The 21,807-nt window shown below is 40.3% G+C and overlaps 1 non-coding gene across 1 annotated transcript; it reads left to right on the top strand.

Moving 5' to 3' along the window:
* The first annotated feature begins 11,194 nt into the window (after positions 1-11,194).
* Positions 11,195-11,266, top strand: TRNAV-GAC (transfer RNA valine (anticodon GAC)). The gene has a single exon. It is a non-coding gene; the product is annotated as a tRNA-Val (tRNA).
* The last annotated feature ends 10,541 nt before the right edge of the window (positions 11,267-21,807 follow it).

The raw sequence follows: 21,807 nt of genomic DNA, 5'->3' as shown, positions 1-21,807 counted from the left end.
GAATTATGTACATGTGTATATATATATATATATATATATATATATATATATATATATATATATATATATATATATATATATATATATATATATATATGTATTATTGACTGGTTGGTAAGGTTATTTAATGTATGTATGACTCATGGTGAGGTGCCTGAGGATTGGCGGAATGCGTGCATATTGCCATTGTACAAAGGCAAAGGGGATAAGGGTGAGTGCTCAAATTACAGAGGTATAAGTTTGTTGAGTATTCCTGGTAAATTATATGGGAGGGTATTGATTGAGAGGGTGAAGGCATGTACAGAGCATCAGATTGGAGAAGAGCAGTGTGGTTTCAGAAGTGGTAGAGGATCTGTGGATCAGGTGTTTGCTTTGAAGAATTTATGTGAGAAATACTTAGAAAAGCAAATGGATTTGTATGTAGCATTTATGGATCTGGAGAAGGCATATGATAGAGTTGATAGAGATGCTCTGTGGAAGGTATTAAGAATATATGGTGTGGGAGGCACGTTGTTAGAAGTAGTGAAAAGTTTTTATCGAGGATGTAAGGCATGTGTACGTGTAGGAAGAGAGGATAGTGATTGGTTCTCAGTGAATGTAGGTTTGCGGCAGGGGTATGTGATGTCTCCATGGTTGTTTAATTTGTTTATGGATGGGGTTGTTCGGGAGGTGAATGCAAGAGTTTTGGAAAGAGGGGCAAGTATGAAGTCTGTTGTGGATGAGAGAGCTTGGGAAGTGAGTCAGTTGTTGTTCGCTGATGATACAGCGCTGGTGGCTGATTCATGTGAGAAAGTGAAGAAGCTGGTGACTGAGTTTGGTAAAGTGTGTGAAAGAAGAAAGTTAAGAGTAAATGTGAATAAAAGCAAGGTAATTAGGTACAGTAGGGTTGAGGGTCAAGTCAAATGGGAGGTAAGTTTGAATGGAGAAAAACTGGAGGAAGTAAAGCGTTTTAGATATCTGGGAGTGGATCTGGCAGCGGATGGAACCATGGAAGCGGAAGTGGATCATAGGGTGGGGGAGGGGGCGAAAATTCTGGGAGCCTTGAAGAATGTGTGGAAGTTGAGAACATTATCTCGGAAAGCAAAAATGGGTATGTTTGAAGGAATAGTGGTTCCAACAATGTTGTATGGTTGCGAGGTGTGGGCTATGGATAGAGTTGTGCGCAGGAGGTTGGATGTGCTGGAAATGAGATGTTTGAGGACAATGTGTGGTGTGAGGTGGTTTGATCGAGTAAGTAACGTAAGGGTAAGAGAGGTGTGTGGAAATAAAAAGAGCGTGGTTGAGAGAGCAGAAGAGGGTGTTTTGAAATGGTTTGGGCACATGTAGAGAATGAGTGAGGAAAGATTGACCAAGAGGATATATGTGTCGGAGGTGGAGGGAACGAGGAGAAGTGGGAGACCAAATTGGAGGTGGAAAGATGGAGTGAAAAAGATTTTGTGTGATCGGGGCCTGAACATGCAGGAGGGTGAAAGGAGGGCAAGGAATAGAGTGAATTGGATCGATGTGGTATACCGGGGTTGACGTGCGGTCAGTGGATTGAATCAGGGCATGTGAAGCGTCTGGGGTAACCATGGAAAGCTGTGTAGGTATGTATATTTGCGTGTGTGGACGTATGTATATACATGTGTATGGGGGTGGGTTGGGCCATTTCTTTCGTCTGTTTCCTTGCGCTACTTCGCAAACGCGGGAGACAGCGACGAAGCAAAAAAAAAAAAATATATATATATATATATATATATATATATATATATATATATATATATATATATATATATATATATATATATATATATATATATAACAGTTAGTTGATATATAACGAATAAACGTAGCTAGGACGCCATTTGGCAAACATGCGATTGTCCAAGACAGACAACTAGTGTATCATAGACTTATTATGTGGACAAGAAGGCGCATTGTTTGCAAATCTTATCAACAATAAAGTTGTCCAATATGTATAGACCTTTATCAATATCAAAGTTATAATTCTTCGTGTATTTAATAATAGGAGATTCAATGGTATTTCTCGTGGTACTGGAGTTAGAGTTAATAGCTGATATGGCATTACTCCAGTCAATACAATGGTCATAGTATTTAACTTGATTAAACAAGTTTCGATTCTTTTCCTTTTCTTATACTATATTTATGTTGCTTAAGTCTAACAGAAATATCCTTACCAGTCTGCACAACATAAAACTTATCACAATTTCTACATGGCACTTTATAGATGCTCCCAGAAGAATTTTTTGGTGAGTTCCTGATTAAGATATTCTTCATGATAATATTGTTGCTGAAGGTAACATTTACACTAAAGGATCTAAGCAATATGGGAAGAAAAGTAGAGTTATTATCTAAAGGGAGAACTAAAATATTCTTCGTGTCAGTGGAAGGTATGGGCTCAACTCTATAAAATGATTTCTTTGCTAATTTAAGGGATTTATTAGTGAAAGATCTAGTTTACTTCAACTTAGATCCAATGGAATATATCCTCTTAAGCACATTATTAGTAAACTATGGACTGCAAATACGTAATGCCCTATGGAACATAGATTGAAATGATGATAATTTAACTCTCTCAAACTGAGATCGCTTGATCACGCACAAAATTGTGATACTTTCCAATATATATATATATATATATATATATATATATATATATATATATATATATATATATATATATATATATATATATATATATATATATATATGTTGGAAAGGATCACAATTTTGGGCGTGATCAAGATATTCCTATGAGTCCACGGGGAAAATGAAACACGAAAATTTCCCAATTGCACTTTCGTGTAATAATCACATCATCAGGGGAGACACAGGAGAGAAATATAACAGTCAGTTGATATACATCGAAGAGACGAAGCTAGGACGCCTTTTGGTAAACATATGATTGTCCAAAACATACAACGAGTGTTCATAAACTTATCATTTTACAAATCTTATCAACAATAAAGTTATCTAATTTGTATAGACCATCACAAATATCAAGATTATAATTCTTTTGTATTTAGTAATAGAAGAATCAATGATATTTCTCTTGGTAATAGAATTAGAGTTAATAACTGAGATGGCGTTACTCTAGTCAATACAATGATCATAGTTTTTAAAATGATTAAACAAGACATTTTATGTTGGTCAGACTGGTAAGGATCTTTCTGTAATACTTAAGCAACATAAATATAGCATAAGAACGGGACAAGAATCAAATGCCTTGTTTAATCATGTGTGTGTGTGTGTGTGTGTGTGTGTGTGTGTGTGTGTGTGTGTGTGTGTGTGTGTGTGCAAATATCAATAAAATGGCAGGAGTGGATTATACGTACAAAAGAGGTGCTCATTAAAGAAAGATAGAATACTGAATAGTGGTGAAAACCTTTGTATTTATTCCATTGAGAAAGTAGTAAATTGAATTATATCTAGAGGGCAATAAGTTTTCAAGAAAGAATGAAATTTGTTCTTCAACAAAATCAAACAGAAAATAAAAAAAAGAATCATGAAAGCCTAATACGTTTGTGTTGCTTATCCAGGCCCATTTTTACTAAGTAATGTTGGAACGGCTCCACCCACTTTAATCACTTGAGTACATAGAATATATTATCGTCGATGTTAAAGAGTTTCCCTTTTGATGTTATCCTTAAAATAAAGGTTAAGGAAAGTGAGATAGAGCTTAACGTTAAAGTTAGGATAGCTAAGGCATCCTTGAACATATAATCACTAGTCAGGTGTTAATATAGGTTAGGTTAGGTTCAGTATCCTTCATCAGGTCACCATTACCAAGGTGTTGTTATGTTGGGTCAGGCAACATTAAACCAACTTTCAGTATTATTTACTCATAAATCTTTAAGTTCTAATAACCCAAAATATTTAGAGTAGATAGGGTAGAAACTGATGGAAGCCATTTCTAACATTCTTGCATAACCTGACCTCTAGCCTTCCCAAAACATAGCCATCCGAGCTTGGATATTGTACTGCTGTGTCCGTCAACTAATTTGAAAAGGAAGACATTGAATTGAGAAATTACTGAGGTAATCTCCAAAGATGATTACTGGTCTGAGAAACAAATTCAGAGAGCAGATTAAACGACTTAAATCCATTCAGCTTTAGGGAAAAGAAGTTTAAGAGATCCTATACAGGTATATGAAATTATTGTAATGGCATCCCTTTAAGTTTGATATTTTTACTTCCTGTAACTAGTTCCAACAATTAAAACAATATTCAGCATTGTGATTTAAGTGACTGACCTTAGGATGCATTTGGATCTGTCAAAAACTGTATTTAGCAAATACTTCAACTTTCAACTGACCCATTCTATATTTTTATTCATTTCATCTCAGTTTTATCTCCTTTCTGTTACTGTTTAATATCAACAGTAGCCCGTCTACGTAGCTGGGGCTCTGAAGCAAAGGAAACATTTTCTAGTCTACGTTAGGGTAGCATCTAAAACAAACCTAAATGATCTTACCTTAGAAATATGTTCAGACAGTACCTTCTGAAAATATTTCTTAAGGTAAGGTCGTGGGGATTAGTTTAGGTGCTATCTAAACCTTGGCTAGAAAATGTTTGCTTTAAAGTCATAACTAGTTGAAAGACCTACGTTAAGTGTTGATATTGAAATTTATTTGCTCCAGTGTGCCCCTCTGTCCGTTTGTTTTATGTCCATCGAAAGATGCATACGTTCAATTTTTGATGTAGATTGATTTCCCATCTTAGTTTCGTCTACGGAATTCTACATCTTCAGTTCAGCACACCATTGTGATAATGAAGGGAAAGTCACCACATTTACAAGCCGAGTGCACGTAGCTTATCCCACCTCGTTAGAGAGAAAACTTACCTGTATTTGAATTAATGAACGGGAACAGAGAAGACAAAATTCTAATACACATTTATCATACAACTATATATCATTTATATCATACACATTACCACATTTCCTGCACTTTCCATCACAAATTTGCTGAGGTCATAACCTTGTAGTTACCATTACCTTACAACCTTAAGGATGGTGGTCTACAACACCTCTAGATTGATGGAGAAAACGAAAAGTTTCGTTTTACTATCAAGACCACAGAAATGCGGTAATTCCACTTCACTACCACTAACTACTAGTTGGATACTTGTTGATTTTCACGGCTAAGATTTTCATCCTCTGAGCGAAGCCATACAATAATCGTCCTTATCTACTCTGAGCATTGGATAGCCTCCTGATGATCAAGATTGCTGTTTTGGTTGTCCGTTTCCCTTGTTACTGCTGCGCCTCACTGCACACCTTACATGAGTGCCTTCCACAGTATTAGGGACAGCTGCTGGGCCTCACTGTAGCTACTTCTGGGACGGTTGCCAATCTCCCTCGTATTCCCTCATGACCACAGCGCCAAACCGACTCCCGCCATCAGGCCGAAACGCACAAACATTTCTGACAAAATTGAGACAACCGCTTTCGCGTCAGTTTTGACACCAAGTGAATTTCTACGACAATTACGCTCAAGATGCTTGGTTTTTCGTTCATGGATTGAACAGAAGCAACCAACGATGGTTGCTACTGCCCAATCCATGAAGTCCCCCCCACCACGGAAAGGTAACCAAGCTTCGGGGGGGATGGGTGTTTACCCTGAAGCCAACGGAGAAACTCAATATTAGTGCAGAGATCTTTTTTCTCGGTAAAGAAAGTGTAGCCGGACTCCGCCCTCATGAGGTTACTGCACGACAGCAAAGATCACCCTTTGGTAGGCTGTGATATAGGCAGCACAGCTCCGTCAAAGATCTCACTCCATAAGTGAACTTATATAGATTCCTTTTTTAACATTTTGTCTTGTCTATAAGGAACTCATCAGTTCTTCTCCAGTGAAAGCAAAAAATCATCGAGAAATTCATTTGCTTCCTCAATATCAGGATCTTGTGGCTCTGTGTGGGGGACGGGGCTGGTGGGCTGTGTGTCTGGCTGTGTCTGTGGAGCGGGGCTGGTGGTCTCTGTGACTTGCTGTGTCTGGGGAGCGGGGCTGGTGGTTTCTGCGACTGGCTGTGTCTGGGAAGCGGGGCTGGTAGTCTCTGTGACTTGCTGTGTCTGGGAAGCGGGGCTGGTGGTCTCTGTGCCTGGCTGTGTCTGGGGAGCGGGGCTGGTGGTCTCTGTGACTGGCTGTGTCTGGGGAGCGGGGCTGGTGATCTCTGTGACTGGCTGTGTCTGGGAAGCGGGGCTGGTGGTCTCTGTGACTGGCTGTGTCTGAAGATCAGGGGAAGTCTTGGGTATAAATTTCAATATACTGTGAGTGATATCGTCTCTCAACCGATTCCTCTCGATCTTCTCTTGCACGGCCTTCATGATACGTTTGGGCGGCTTTCTCCATTTTCTTTGCATTTCAACCGGTGATCCTGCGCCATCGAGCCACATGATACCAGAATAGTATCGTTCCTGTTTCCCAGCGGGTCCAATCTTGGTGTCACACATGATGCCGAGTGAACCCAAATGGCGGCCGATGTTTACGTTGGAAGCCACGGGCTCGTTATGTATCTTGCAGTAACTTTCATACCGTTGCTGCAGCTCTTTCCTGCTGATAAGGTACCGCTTCATAGTAATAGTCTTTCCCTTCATTTGAACGAAGGTATTCATGAAACTAACAAAGGAAGCCTTTCCTTTGTAATCGCGTTTGTAGTAACAGAAAGCCATTGAAGACGTGGACTGGGTCAGGCGAAGTTACACAGACTAACAAGATAGTCCTATAATCAATGATCCTGTATCAGCACTGAACTCGAAATACGTCAAAACGACAATTTCAACCCAGGGCTGGAGGGCCAGTTGATGATATTCTCACGTCTTGCTCAACCAAGTAACCTCGGTTAGACATTGTTTATATTTAAATATAGTAAAGCTAATATGGTGAAGTTTAATGATTCTATTCATATGTAAGTTGCAATGTAGTTTATATACATATATATATATATATATATATATATATATATATATATATATATATATATATATATATATATATATATATATTTATATATATATATATATATATATAAATATATATATATATATATATATATATATATATATATATATATATATATATATATATATATATATATATATATATATATATATATATATATATATTTTCAATGATAGATGGAACTTGGCTCCTAAGGTGATTTTGCTGTTGGAGTGGGAACTCCAGCCATTCTGTCCACCTTTTCCCTTTCTAGACATGTGGTGGTGCATTGGGTAGTGTGGCAACCTTCGTCTTCATCTTTTTGGGTGCAGGCTTGCAAACCTCGTGGAGTAGTTGTGGGGTTTGTTTCTTTGCTGCACCCGACATAGCCATCTGGGCGTAGCTATCTACCCGGGCTGGTGGGTCAGCCAGCATAGCTACACGCTCACTCGGTACCTGGGCTGGTGGACGAGCAGCCTTCCTTTCTTCCATGGCTACAGTCTGCCTAACGACCTGGGGTTGTGGAGCAGCCATCCTTACTACCACCCAGGTTGGTTGGGCAGCTTTCTTTCGTTTCTTTGCTACACCCTTCTGGTTGGGCTGGTTGGGCAACTTTCTTTTTCCTCTTCTTCGATACAACCTGCCAACCGAATTCGTCTGCTGGTGGGTCCGTTTCTTTCATGGATACAACCTCTGTAGCCACTTGGGCTGGCCGGTCAACCTTCGGTTGTAGGTAAAAGTATATATATAGAATAATGTGGTTATCATCAGCAGCCAGAGGCCATTCCTCCCTCCTTGCCTGCAGAGTTCTTGATTTTCTGGAAAGTTCTACGAGATTCTGGTAAGATAAATACCATTGAGAGGACGTTGTTAGGGGACAGTCAGGTTCAGTTTAGAGTTGGTTGTGGGATGGTCCTTTTACTGTGTCGTATCAGCCAGATGGGTATTTCTTTTCACAGTTTTCGTTAAAGTTTCTGTTTTCTAGAGGCATAATCTAGAACACTATTTTCCATATGTTTATCATTTTTGTTGTTATAGTTTGATTATAATCATTAGTTTTGTTATTGTTGACTTTCAGATATTTGATGTTATGTTTGTGATTCCCGTGGAAGCGTCTGACATCTTGCTAGAAGACTTTCTGGTCACAATATTTCTGCACTGGGGAGTTGATCGTATTCTTTTATTGCAGGTTTTGTTATTATCTTGCTTTACATTAAGGTCTACTGGAGGTTTTCCCAATGCTGGTTGAACATATGTCCAGCAACAGGAGATAGCGTAAGATACAGTATTGATGAAACTTATCTATCTATTTACCTATCTAAATATCGCTCTATCAATCTATCAATCAAACTATCTATCTATCTATCTATCTATCTATCTATCTTTATCTGAAAGTCAACAATAATGAAATCATTGATATATGAAGTATAACAATGTCCTCTCAATGGCAAGTATCTCACCAGAATCTTCTAGAACCTTCCAGAAAACTATGAACTCTGCAGGCAAGGAGGGAGGAATGGTCTCCGGCTATTGATAAAACCATATTATTCCATATATATGTTTATATATACATATTTATGTATATATATGAATGTATATATAACGTACAGAATAATGTGGCCATCATCAGTATCGAAGAAAACTGAAAAGATGAGGTCCCACCGAGATTCGAACTCGGATTGCTGGATCCAAAGTCCAGAGTGCTAACCCTTACACCATGGGACCTGATAAGAAAAGATGTGATTTCATCTAAATGTTTTACATATAATCAACCAGAGGCCATTCCTCCCTCCCTGCCTGCAGGGTTCAAGGTTTTCTAGAAGGTTCTCGAAGATTCTGGTAAGATCATTACCTTTGAGAGGTCGTCGTTAGATGACAGTCAGGTTCACTCTATGGTTGGTGTTTGTAGTTGGTTGTCCGAGGATGTTGTTATACTTGATCAATTTTGTAATTGTTGACTTTCAGGTAGGAAGTACTCATTTACGATGCATCCTTGTACTCACAACAACCTTATGAGTCACTTCAAGATTTATCTTCACTACAACTTTATCTTCACTACACTATTAAGGTTGAAGTCAATGGTCACATTCACTACAATCTCAACACGACTGGTCTTATACCTAACCCATATCATCACTACATCCATGTACATGTATTTCTTGCAGAATAACGCAGATATCAATGATTTCTGTGAAAGTTGACATATACAGACTTACGTATCTATCGATCTATCTAATATCTGTTTTTTACCTATCTATCTACCGATCTATCTATCTATCTATCTTTCTAAATCGGAAAGTCAACAACAATATCATTAATGATACGTATAACTACGTCCTCTCAATGGCAGTTCCTACCCAGAATCTTCGAGAACCTTCTAGAAAACCTTGAACCCTGCAGGCAGGGAGGGAGGAATGGCCTCTGGTTGATTATATGTAAAACATTTAGATGAAATCACATCTTTTCTTATCAGGTCCCATGGTGTAAGGGTTAGCACTCTGGACTCTAAATCTAGCAATCCGAGTTCGAATCTCGGTGGGACCTCATCTTTTCAGTTTTCTTCGATACTGATGATGGCCACATTATTCTGTACGTTATATATACATTCATATATATACATAAATATGTATATATAAACATATATATGGAATAATATGGTTTTATCAATAGCCGGAGACCATTCCTCCCTCCTTGCCTGCAGAGTTCATAGTTTTCTGGAAGGTTCTAGAAGATTCTGGTGAGATAATTGCCATTGAGAGGACATTGTTATACTTCATATATCAATGATTTCATTATTGTTGACTTTCAGATAAAGATAGATAGATAGATAGATAGATAGATAGATAGTTTGATTGATAGATTGATAGAGCGATATTTAGATAGGTATATAGATAGATAAGTTTCATCAATACTGTATCTTACGCCATCTCCTGTTGCTGGACATATGTTCAACCAGCATTGGGAAAACCTCCAGTAGACCTTAATGTAAAGCAAGATAATAACAAAACCTGCAATAAAAGAATACGATCAACTCCCCAGTGCAGAAATATTGTGACCAGAAAGTCTTCTAGCAAGATGTCAGACGCTTCCACGGCAATCACGAACATAACATCAAATATCTGAAAGTCAACAATAACAAAACTAATGATGATAATGAAACTATAACAACAAAAATGATAAACATATGGAAAATAGTGTTCTAGATTATGCTTCTAGAAAACAGAAACTTTAACGATAACTGTGAAAAGAAATACCCATCTGGCTGATACGACACAGTAAAAGGACCATCCCACAACCAACTCTAAACTGAACCTGACTGTCCCCTAACAACGTCCTCTCAATGGTATTTATCTTACCAGAATGTCGTAGAACTTTCCAGAAAATCAAGAACTCTGCAGGCAAGGATGGAGGAATGGCCTCTGGCTGCTGATGATAACCACATTATTCTATATATATACTTTTACCTACAACCGAAGGTTGACCGGCCAGCCCAAGTGGCTACAGAGGTTGTATCCATGAAAGAAACGGACCCACCAGCAGACGAATTCGGTTGGCAGGTTGTATCGAAGAAGAGGAAAAAGAAAGTTGCCCAACCAGCCCAACCAGAAGGGTGTAGCAAAGAAACGAAAGAAGGCTGCCCAACCAACCTGGGTGGTAGTAAGGATGGCTGCTCCACAACCCCAGGTCGTTAGGCAGACTGTAGCCATGGAAGAAAGGAAGGCTGCTCGTCCACCAGCCCAGGTACCGAGTTAGCGTGTAGCTATGGTGGCTGACCCACCAGCCCGGGTAGATAGCTACGCCCAGATGGCTATGTCGGGTACAGCAAAGAAACAAACCCCACAACTACTCCACGAGGTTTGCAAGCCTGCACCCAAAAAGATGAAGACGAAGGTTGCCACACTACCCAATGCACCACCACATGTCTAGAAAGGGAAAAGGTGGACAGAATGGCTGGAGGTCCCACTCCAACAAAAAAATCACCTTAGGAGCCAAGTTCCATCATTATTGAAAATATATATATATATATATATATATATATATATATATATATATATATATATATATATATATATATATATATATATATATATATATATATATATATATCCTTCTGTATGTTTACTTTCGATAATGAGGAACAGAAGAAAGAGCCAAGCAATATAGATTTCGTCAAAGACATCTCTCTTTTCTAAACTCTGCCTCGCAAAGATTATCATTAATTCAAATTGAAGAAACAGACGTATTTTTCCATTGTCTGGTTAGCTCAGTGGTAGAGCGTGAGTCTGACACACTCAAGGTCGTGGGTTCGAGACCCACACCAGACATATTTTTTGTCTTTATCTTTTTTCATTTTGTCCGCATCACATGTGTGCAACATTCAGTATGTTCATCCAACGTTATAGTGAAGATCTTCATAATGAACTGGGGTTTTCGACCTTATCTGAAAGGGTCAGGTCCACCAAGACGTCCTTGAAATCTTCCAGAAGCTTCTGGCGACCCTCCTCCAACGACAGGAACATGGAGACTTACCCTGTGGTTATTTTGCCGGCTAGTCGGCAACGGTCGGTTAAGCAGTATTTTGCCGTGGTAATCTCAGTGCTTTATGTAATACTAAGTGCCAGAAAATGTTCTTGGGGGCGTAGCTCAGTGGTAGAGCGCTCGCTTGGCATGCGAGAGGACCCGGGTTCAAACCCCGGCGCTTCCATTTTTGTTATTTGGGAAATTTATTTTCATTCGTGTATATATATATATATATATATATATATATATATATATATATATGTATATATATATATATATATATATATATATATATATATATATATATATATATATATATATATATATATATATATATATATATATATATATATATATATATATATATATATATTTCATATGTATATATATGTATGTGTGTGTGTGTGTGTGTATGTGCGTAAGTGTGTGTATGTGTGTGTGTGTGTGTATATGTATATATATATGTATATTATCCCTGGGGATAGGTGTGAAAGAATACTTCCCACGTATTCCTCGCGTGTCGTAGAAAGCGACTAGAGGGGACGGGAGCGGGGGGCCGGAAATCCTCCCCTCCTTGTATTAACTTTCTAAAATGGGAAACAGAAGAAGGAGTCACGCGGGGAGTGATCATCCTCCTCGAAGGCTCAGAGTGGGGTGCCTAAATGTGTGTGGATGTAACCAAGATGTGAAAAAAGGAGAGATAGGTAGTATGTTTGAGGAAAGGAACCTGGATGTTTTGGCTCTGAGTGAAACGAAGCTCAAGGGTAAAGGGGAAGAGTGGTTTGGAAATGTCTGGGGAGTGAAGTCAGGGGTTAGTGAGAGGACAAGAGCAAGGGAAGGAGTAGCAATACTCCTGAAACAGGAGTTGTGGGAGTATGTGATAGAATGTAAGAAAGTAAATTCTCGATTAATATGGGTAAAATTGAAAGTTGATGGAGAGAGGTGGGTGATTATTGGTGCATATGCACCTGGGCATGAGAAGAAAGATCATGAGAGGCAAGTGTTTTGGGAGCAGCTGAATGAGTGTGTTAGCGGTTTTGATGCACGAGACCGGGTTATAGTGATGGGTGATTTGAATGCAAAGGTGAGTAATGTGGCAGTTGAGGGAATAATTGGTATGCATGGGGTGTTCAGTGTTGTAAATGGAAATGGTGAAGAGCTTGTAGATTTATGTGCTGAAAAAGGACTGATGATTGGGAATACCTGGTTTAAAAAGCGAGATATACATAAGTATACGTATGTAAGTAGGAGAGATGGCCAGAGAGCGTTATTGGATTACGTGTTAATTGACAGGCGTGCGAAAGAGAGACTTTTGGATGTTAATGTGCTGAGAGGTGCAACTGGAGGGATGTCTGATCATTATCTTGTGGAGGCTAAGGTGAAGATTAGTATGGGTTTTCAGAAAAGAGGAGTGAATGTTGGGGTGAAGAAGGTGGTGAGAGTAAGTGAGCTTGGGAAGGAGACCTGTGTGGGGAAGTACCAGGAGAGACTGTGTACAGAATGGAAAAAGGTGAGAACAATGGAAGTAAGGGGAGTGGGGGAGGAATGGGATGTATTTAGGGAATCAGTGATGGATTGCGCAAAAGATGCTTGTGGCATGAGAAGAGTGGGAGGTGGGCTGTTTAGAAAGGGTAGTGAGTGGTGGGATGAAGAAGTAAGAGTATTAGTGAAAGAGAAGAGAGAGGCATTTGGACGATTTTTGCAGGGAAAAAATGCAATTGAGTGGGAGAAGTATAAAAGAAAGAGACAGGAGGTCAAGAGAAAGGTGCAAGAGGTGAAAAAAAGGGCAAATGAGAGTTGGGGTGAGAGACTATCAGTAAATTTTAGGGAGAATAAAAAGATGTTCTGGAAGGAGGTAAATAGGGTGCGTAAGACAAGGGAGCAAATGGGAACTTCAGTGAAGGGCGTAAATGGGGAGGTGATAACAAGTAGTGGTGATGTGAGAAGGAGATGGAATGAGTATTTTGAAGGTTTGTTGAATGTGTCTGATGACAGAGTGGCAGATATAGGGTGTTTTGGTCGAGGTGGTGTGCAAAGTGAGAGGGTTTGGGAAAATGATTTGGTAAACAGAGAAGAGGTAGCAAAAGCTTTGCGGAAGATGAAAGCCGGCAAGGCAGCAGGTTTGGATGGTATTGCAGTGGAATTTATTAAAAAAGGGGGTGACTGTATTGTTGACTGGTTGGTAAGGTTATTTAATGTATGTATGACTCATGGTGAGGTGCCTGAGGATTGGCGGAATGCGTGCATAGTGCCATTGTACAAAGGCAAAGGGGATAAGAGTGAGTGCTCAAATTACAGAGGTATAAGTTTGTTGAGTATTCCTGGTAAATTATATGGGAGGGTATTGATTGAGAGGGTGAAGGCATGTACAGAGCATCAGATTGGGGAAGAGCAGTGCGGTTTCAGAAGTGGTAGAGGATGTGTGGATCAGGTGTTTGCTTTGAAGAATTTATGTGAGAAATACTTAGAAAAGCAAATGGATTTGTATGTAGCATTTATGGATCTGGAGAAGGCATATGATAGAGTTGATAGAGATGCTCTGTGGAAGGTATTAAGAATATATGGTGTGGGAGGCAAGTTGTTAGAAGCAGTGAAAAGTTTTTATCGAGGATGTAAGGCATGTGTACGTGTAGGAAGAGAGGAAAGTGATTGGTTCTCAGTGAATGTAGGTTTGCGGCATAGGTGTGTGATGTCTCCATGGTTGTTTAATTTGTTTATGGATGGGGTTGTTAGGGTAAATGCAAGAGTCCTGGAAAGAGGGGCAAGTAAGAAGTCTGTTGGGGATGAGAGAGCTTGGGAAGTGAGTCAGTGTTTGTTCGCTGATGATACAGCGCTGGTGGCTGATTCATGTGAGAAACTGCAGAAGCTGGTGACTGAGTTTGGTAAAGTGTGTGGAAGAAGAAAGTTAAGAGTAAATGTGAATAAGAGCAAGGTTATTAAGTACAGTAGGGTTGAGGGTCAAGTCAATTGGGAGGTGAGTTTGAATGGAGAAAAACTGGAGGAAGTGAATTGTTTTAGATATCTGGGAGTGGATCTGGCAGCGGATGGAACCATGGAAGCGGAAGTGGATCATAGGGTGGGGGAGGGGGCGAAAATTTTGGGAGCCTTGAAAAATGTGTGGAAGTCGAGAACATTATCTCGGAAAGCAAAAATGGGTATGTTTGAAGGAATAGTGGTTCCAACAATGTTGTATGGTTGCGAGGCGTGGGCTATGGATAGAGTTGTGCGCAGGAGGATGGATGTCCTGGAAATGAGATGCTTGAGGACAATGTGTGGTGTGAGGTGGTTTGATCGAGTAAGTAACATAAGGGTAAGAGAGATGTGTGGAAATAAAAAGAGCGTGGTTGAGAGAGCAGAAGAGGGTGTTTTGAAATGGTTTGGGCACATGGAGAGAATGAGTGAGGAAAGATTGACCAAGAGGATATATGTGTCGGAGGTGGAGGGAACGAGGAGAAGAGGGAGACCAAATTGGAGGTGGAAACATGGAGTGAAAAAGATTTTGTGTGATCGGGGCCTGAACATGCAGGAGGGTGAAAGGAGGGCAAGGAATAGAGTGAATTGGAGCGATGTGGTTTACCGGGGTTGACGTGCTGTCAGTGGATTGAATCAAGGCATGTGAAGCGTCTGGGGTAAACCATGGAAAGCTGTGTAGGTATGTATATTTGCGTGTGTGGACGTGTGTATGTACATGTGTATGGGGGGGGGGGGGCATTTCTTTCGTCTGTTTCCTTGCGCTACCTCGCAAACGCGGGAGACAGCGACAAAGTATAAAAAAAAAAAAAAAAAATATATATATATATATATATATATATATATATATATATATATATATATATATATATATATATATATATATATATATATATATATATATATATATATATATATATATATCGTCCGATCAGGGAAGTTAAGCAACTTTGGGTTTGGTTAGTACTTGGATGGGTGACCGTCTGGGAACACCAGATGCTGTTATCCCTGGGGATAGGGAAGAAAGTATACTTGCCTCGTATTCCTTGTGTGTCGTACAAGGCGACTAAAACGAGAGGGAGCGGGAGACTGGAAATTCTCTCCTCTCTTTTTCAATTTTCCAAAGGAAGGATCAAGAGAAGGGACCAAGTAAGAATATTCCCTCAGAGGCTCAGTGTAGTGAGAGTGTAGTGAGGATGAGTATAGTTATGATAAAGATATTGTCAAGATAGCTTGTAGTGAAGAAAAGAATGTAGTGAAGATACGAATGTAGTAGAGATAAGGGTTATCAAAGATTAAAGTTTATTCAAAATGATTATGTAGTGAACATAAGAACTTTTTAGTGAACATCAGGGAATGCAATGATGATGGTATGGTAGAAATAACGGGGTAGTGAAGAAGAGGGTATAGTGAAGATATAATTTAGTGAGAATAAGCTAGTAGTGAAGATACACGTTACTGAATATGAGATTGTAGTGAACTTAACCGTATTGAACTAATCCCCCCAAATCCTCCAAACTACGTTCAAGGGCGGATCCAAAGCCAACCGAAAAGGCTATTTCTCTGTGTATTATTAGTGGTGGTGGTGGTGTGTAGGTGTGTGTAATCATCTATTTGCACTGGTCGGGCCCCGTGTAAGTACGTTGTTTGTGTGAGCGGGTAAAATCTAAAGCCTTTCTTGAAACCAGCTTAGTCAAGTTAAGGTCGTATGAAGATGAGGCTGTAGTGAAGATTATAATAAGCCTTGCATAGTGAAGATAAAGGGATTAAGGAGAGGAGATGTAGTAAAGAAGATTATAGTGAACACAAAAGGATTCAAGCTAAGTACAGGGTCGGCCTACTGGCTTGAACTTACATTTCAGGTCAAAGGCATTCGAGTACATAGTATTCGAATAGTTATATCCCTATCAGGGCGATCATAGCCTAGCGGTAGCTCTCCCACCCGTTGCACAGGGGTCCCGGGTTCGATCCTGGCTGTTGGAGGTTTTTATGTTTCATGAGAGTGCTCGTTCATATGCACTTAGTTCGTATATATATATATATATATATATATATATATATATATATATATATATATATATATATATATATATATATATATACATTTACACACACACACACACACACATATATATGTATATATATATATATATATATATATATATATATATATATATATATTTCTTTTTTTTTTTTTTGCTTTGTCGCTGTCTCCCGCGTTTGCGAGGTAGCGCAAGGAAACAGACGAAAGAAATGGCCCAACCCACCCCCATACACATGTATATACATCCGTCCACACACGCAAATATACATACCTACACAGCTTTCCATGGTTTACCCCAGACGCTTCACATGTCCTGATTCAATCCACCGTCAGCACGTCAACCCCGGTATACCACATCGCTCCAATTCACTCTACTCCCCGCCCTCCTTTCACCCTCCTGCATGCTCAGGCCCCGATCACACAAAATCTTTTTCACTCCATCTTTCCACCTCCAATTTGGTCTCCCTCTTCTCCTCGTTCCCTCCACCTCCGACACATATATTCTCTTGGTCAATCTTTCCTCACTCATTCTCTCCATGTGCCCGAACCATTTCAAAACACCCTCTTCTGCTCTCTCAACCACGCTCTTTTTATTTCCACACATCTCTCTTACCCTTACGTTACTTACTCGATCAAACCACCTCACACCACACATTGTCCTCAAACATCTCATTTCCAGCACATCCATCCTCCTGCGCACAACTCTATCCATAGCCCACGCCTCGCAACCATACAACATTGTTGGAACCACTATTCCTTCAAACATACCCATTTTTGCTTTCCGAGATAATGTTCTCGACTTCCACACATTCTTCAAGGCTCCCAGAATTTTATATATATATATATATATATATATATATATATATATATATATATATATATATATATATATATATATATATATATATATATATATATATATATATATATATATATATATATATATATATATATATATATATATATATATATATATATTCCTATGAGTCCACGGAGAAAATGAAGCACGATAAGTTCCCAAATGGACTTTCGTGTAATAATGGCAAGCAAGTATGAAAGATAGAGTATGAAAGACAAAGACAGTGGACAAGTGTTATGTATTCTGTTTCCTTGATAATCATTTGGTCTGACTCATTCAGATAAGGTCCAAAATGCTAGTAGTGAAGATGTACAAAGGATAATAGAACAGTGTACGTACGTACGTAGTGTGAGTATCTTGACTGATAGAAAGTATTGAAAGCGGCAGGAAGTAGTGAGATATTGTATTGTGCTTCGTACAAGACTGGCGGGCGACTCCGTCCTTCGTGCTGTGCCACACATAGTCTGACGATTGTCGGGATGTGTAGCCATAATGTTTGATCTTATGACCATTAGTGATACATCATGTGATGTTTACTATCACAACATCGGCTTCTTCCTCCTCCTCCAGGAGAGTGGCAATCAGGTGGCTGTTATTGTGGTAGCCCGGCACGTGCAATTGTAAGATTTCAAGCAACATTGTGAAAATGGGACACATTATAAAGAGTTCCATAATTTCTCTAATTCTTCCCCAAATTCATGTGGACCTGCAACGCTGAAAATGTTTAAATACCGCTGGTGCAGAGGGAGGGAGAGGGAGGCCTGGGATGAGAGTGAGGCTTTGTAGGAGAGAAAGGCTCGGGATGAGAGAGGTTGAACACAAGATGTGTGGCCGGAGAGTGAGGCTTTCAAGGAGAGAGAGGCTTACGATGAGAGAGGCTGGGCATGAGAGAGGCTGGGCATGAGAGAGGCTTGGCAGGAGAGTGAGGCTTTGAAGTAGAGAGAGGCTTGGGAGGGAGGAGGTGTAAACCTGTGAATGGGAAAGAAGTTTTTGATGAGAGAGGCTGATCATGAGAGAGAGGCTTGGGATGGGAGATGCTGGACACCAGAATTTGGGAGGGGACTGAAGTTGTAAAAGAGAGATCTCTCATAAGCGAGGCTGGACACGAGAGATATACTTGGAATGTGAGAAAAAGTAGTGAAGTAGAGAGAAGCTTGGGATGAGAAAAGCTGGAGGCAAGAGAGGTGTGGGAAGAGAGTGAGGCTGAGTGTGGCAGAAAGGTTTGTTTGAGAGAGGCTGGACACCAGAGCAAGACTTGGGTTGAAAGTGAGACTTGAGAGAAAGAGAAAGGCTGGTGACGAAAGCGAGGCTGGACGTGAGAAAAGATTGGCATGAAAACGATATTGGTTAGATGAGAGAGGCTGGTCTTGAGAAAGAAGCCTGGGTTGAGGGTTAAGTTGGATACGAGAGAGAGGATCGAGATGAGACAGAGGCTGTGGAGGAGCGAAAAGCTTGGGATGAGAAGGGCTGGACAAGGAAGAGGTTTGAGAGGGGAGTGAGGCTGTGAAGGAGAGTGGGGCTTGGTATGAAGATGGCTTGACACGAGAGAGAGACTTGGGATTAAGGTGATGTTGGGAACAAGGGGCTGGGGGGGCGGGTGATAAGAGTTAGGCTGGATATGAGAGAGAGGATTGGGATGAGAGTGAGGCTGTGAATGATCGAGAGGCTTAGGATGCGAGAGAGAGAGAGGCTTAACAAGAGAGGAGCCTGGGAGGAGAGTGAAGCTGTGTAGGAGAGAGAGATGCTCGAGGGGAAAGAGGCTAGACACGAGAGAGGCTTGGGATGAGAGTTAGTCTGGACGAGAAAGACAGGCTTGGGATGGGACTCTGGATCTGAAGAAGAGAAAGGCTTGGGATGAGAGATGCTGGATATGGGATAGACCCCTGGGATGAGAGCTAGGCTGGACATGGGAGGGAAGTCTGGGATGAGAGTGAGGCTTTTAAAGAGAGAGAAGCTTGGGATGAGAGAAGCTGGACATGAGGGGCGCTTGGGATGAAAATGATGCTGTGAATGAGACAGAATCGTATGATAAGAGAAGCTGGACACAAGGAAGGGGTTGAGGAAACGTAAGGCTGTGAAGGAGAGAGAGGTTTGCTGTGAGAAAGGCTGGATACGAGAGAAACCCTTGGGGTGAGAGTTAGGATGGATCCGAGAGAGAGACATCGGATGAGAGAGACGGTGAAGGAGAGATAGCCTTCGGATGAGAGAGACTGGACACGAGGGGAAGGTTTAGGGCGAAAGCAAGTTGATACGAGAGATAAGTTAAGGATGAAGCCAAGCCAGCCGCGAGAAAGGCTTGGAGTTACATAGACTCAGAGACCACACAGCCAGGTGGTCTGGCCTTAACACTACTTAACAAAATGTATTGCCCTTAACAGCAGTAGAAGAAACGGAGAGCAAAGCAAAGGCTCCCTCCCCACCCTCCACTCCCTCCGGCAACACGCAGCACGGAAAACATGTAGAAAAAATACCTTGCAGGATTTATAAGACTGAAGGAAATGTTTACATGAAAGTCACAAGGTAGAATGAACATGAACAAGTCATGCATGCCATCACCAAGGACATGCATCCCTTCACTTTCTGTTATAAAGACAATAGTAAGGATAAACTTAAGCTCCAGCCTCCCGACTTACCATGACTATATCATTCCTAATGTTGAAGAATGATATTATAAAACTTACTTACTCTTACAAAGCAGGTGACATGGGTTAATCAATGTTGGTATGTTACCTGGCCAGGGAGAGATCAGTGGTTGAGAAGGTAGCATGATATACCACTGCGTTATGATAACTGATTAACTGAATTATTCCATAGTGGAAAGTGACAAATGATAATCAAGCCTCATTTTACAGAGAGAGAAGATAGACACGAGAGAGAGGCTTGGGATAAGAGGTAGGCTGCACACGAGAGAGAATCCCAGGATGGAAGTATGGCTGTGAAGGAGAGATGGTGTGGGGTGAGAGAGCCGGGGCAAGAGAGAGGCTTAGGATGGGAGAGTCTGGAGATATAGAGAGGCTTGGGACGAGAGTCAGGCAGGACAGGAGAGAGAGGCTTGGGACGAGAGTCAGGCAGGACAGGAGAGAGAGGCTTGGGACGAGAGTCAGGCAGGACAGGAGAGAGAGGCTTGGAACGAGAGTCAGGCTGGACAGGAGAGAGAGGCTTGGGACGAGAGTAGAGAAGCACCTTCATAACGTACCCTTCAGCAGAAAAAGGGTTGTCTTGCTCCACTCAGTTGGAATGGAAAAGTAGTTGAAAATACCAAGTTCATGAATTTATGGTTTTAGTATGGCAAAACCTGAACTGATTCTGAGGTTACACATGAAAGAAGATTAACATTTCAGAAGGTTGAAGGAAGATGAATATAAATGTCATCATTGATAGACTATTAGATTCATTAGAAGCCTCGATAGATGAATGTTCTTGTCTTTTTTTAGTAAGAATGAAGATAGATTAGTAATTAAGGCACACGGCGCTAATATCTTTGGTTAGTGAGCCATTTTGTTTTGCAATGGTGTTATATTAAAGAACTAGAGTATGAGTGACGGAGTGAGATGTGGAGATTATATATCATTGTGAGTTATTACATAAAGTGATCGTGATGAACGTTACGAAGATCTGGGGAACTATGAGGCTCAGTAAGGTAACAACACACCTGTCATATATGTAACACAACTTATGAACACCTTACCTACAGTAAGGTAACAACACACCTGTCATATATGTAACACAACTTATGAACACCTTACCTACAGTAAGGTAACAACACACCTGTCATATATGTAACACAACTTATGAACACCTTACCTACAGTAAGGTAACAACACACCTGTCATATATGTAACACAACTTATGAACACCTTACCTACAGTAAGGTAACAACACACCTGTCATATATGTAACACAACTTATGAACACCTTACCTACCCTTCCCTGCCAGTCCAGACTGATCTTCATTTTGATATTAATTGATATTAACAGGCAAACGTTATTGAGCTTGAATTCGTATCATACGTCAGAACATATACACTTCACATGATGGCTAATTTGTATTTCATTATCTTTCTATTATTCACCTCTACTGAATTATCATAGGACAGTCGTGCTGTATGTGGACTTTGCTTATATGAATTCGAGCAACAAGAGTGTGGCCAGGATATGTTACTTTCTCTTTAACCCAAACCTCCATTATCACAGTAGCCACATATAAAAGTGACAAGAGGCAGCAGCAGGTCCAGTCATGGTGGGTGAGCTGACCTGGCTGGGTGAATCCTGCCATCACCTGCCCACCCAGGGAAGGAGCAGCAGGAAATCTGGTTATCAAAAGGAATACAAAGGAAGTCAAACAGCAACAGACCAATGGGTCATTTTGATGGTGTTTGTGATAGTGGCAGATATCAGAATATCAGATTACACTAGTGAAAGTAGAGAGGTAAACAGATAATTCAAAGAGGAAAACCTGCAGTCTGTCTAAG

This window comes from Panulirus ornatus, chromosome 70 (assembly GCF_036320965.1).
Source record: "Panulirus ornatus isolate Po-2019 chromosome 70, ASM3632096v1, whole genome shotgun sequence".
In the NCBI taxonomy this organism is placed as follows: domain Eukaryota; kingdom Metazoa; phylum Arthropoda; class Malacostraca; order Decapoda; family Palinuridae; genus Panulirus; species Panulirus ornatus.
This window is presented reverse-complemented; position numbering and strand designations above follow the sequence as displayed.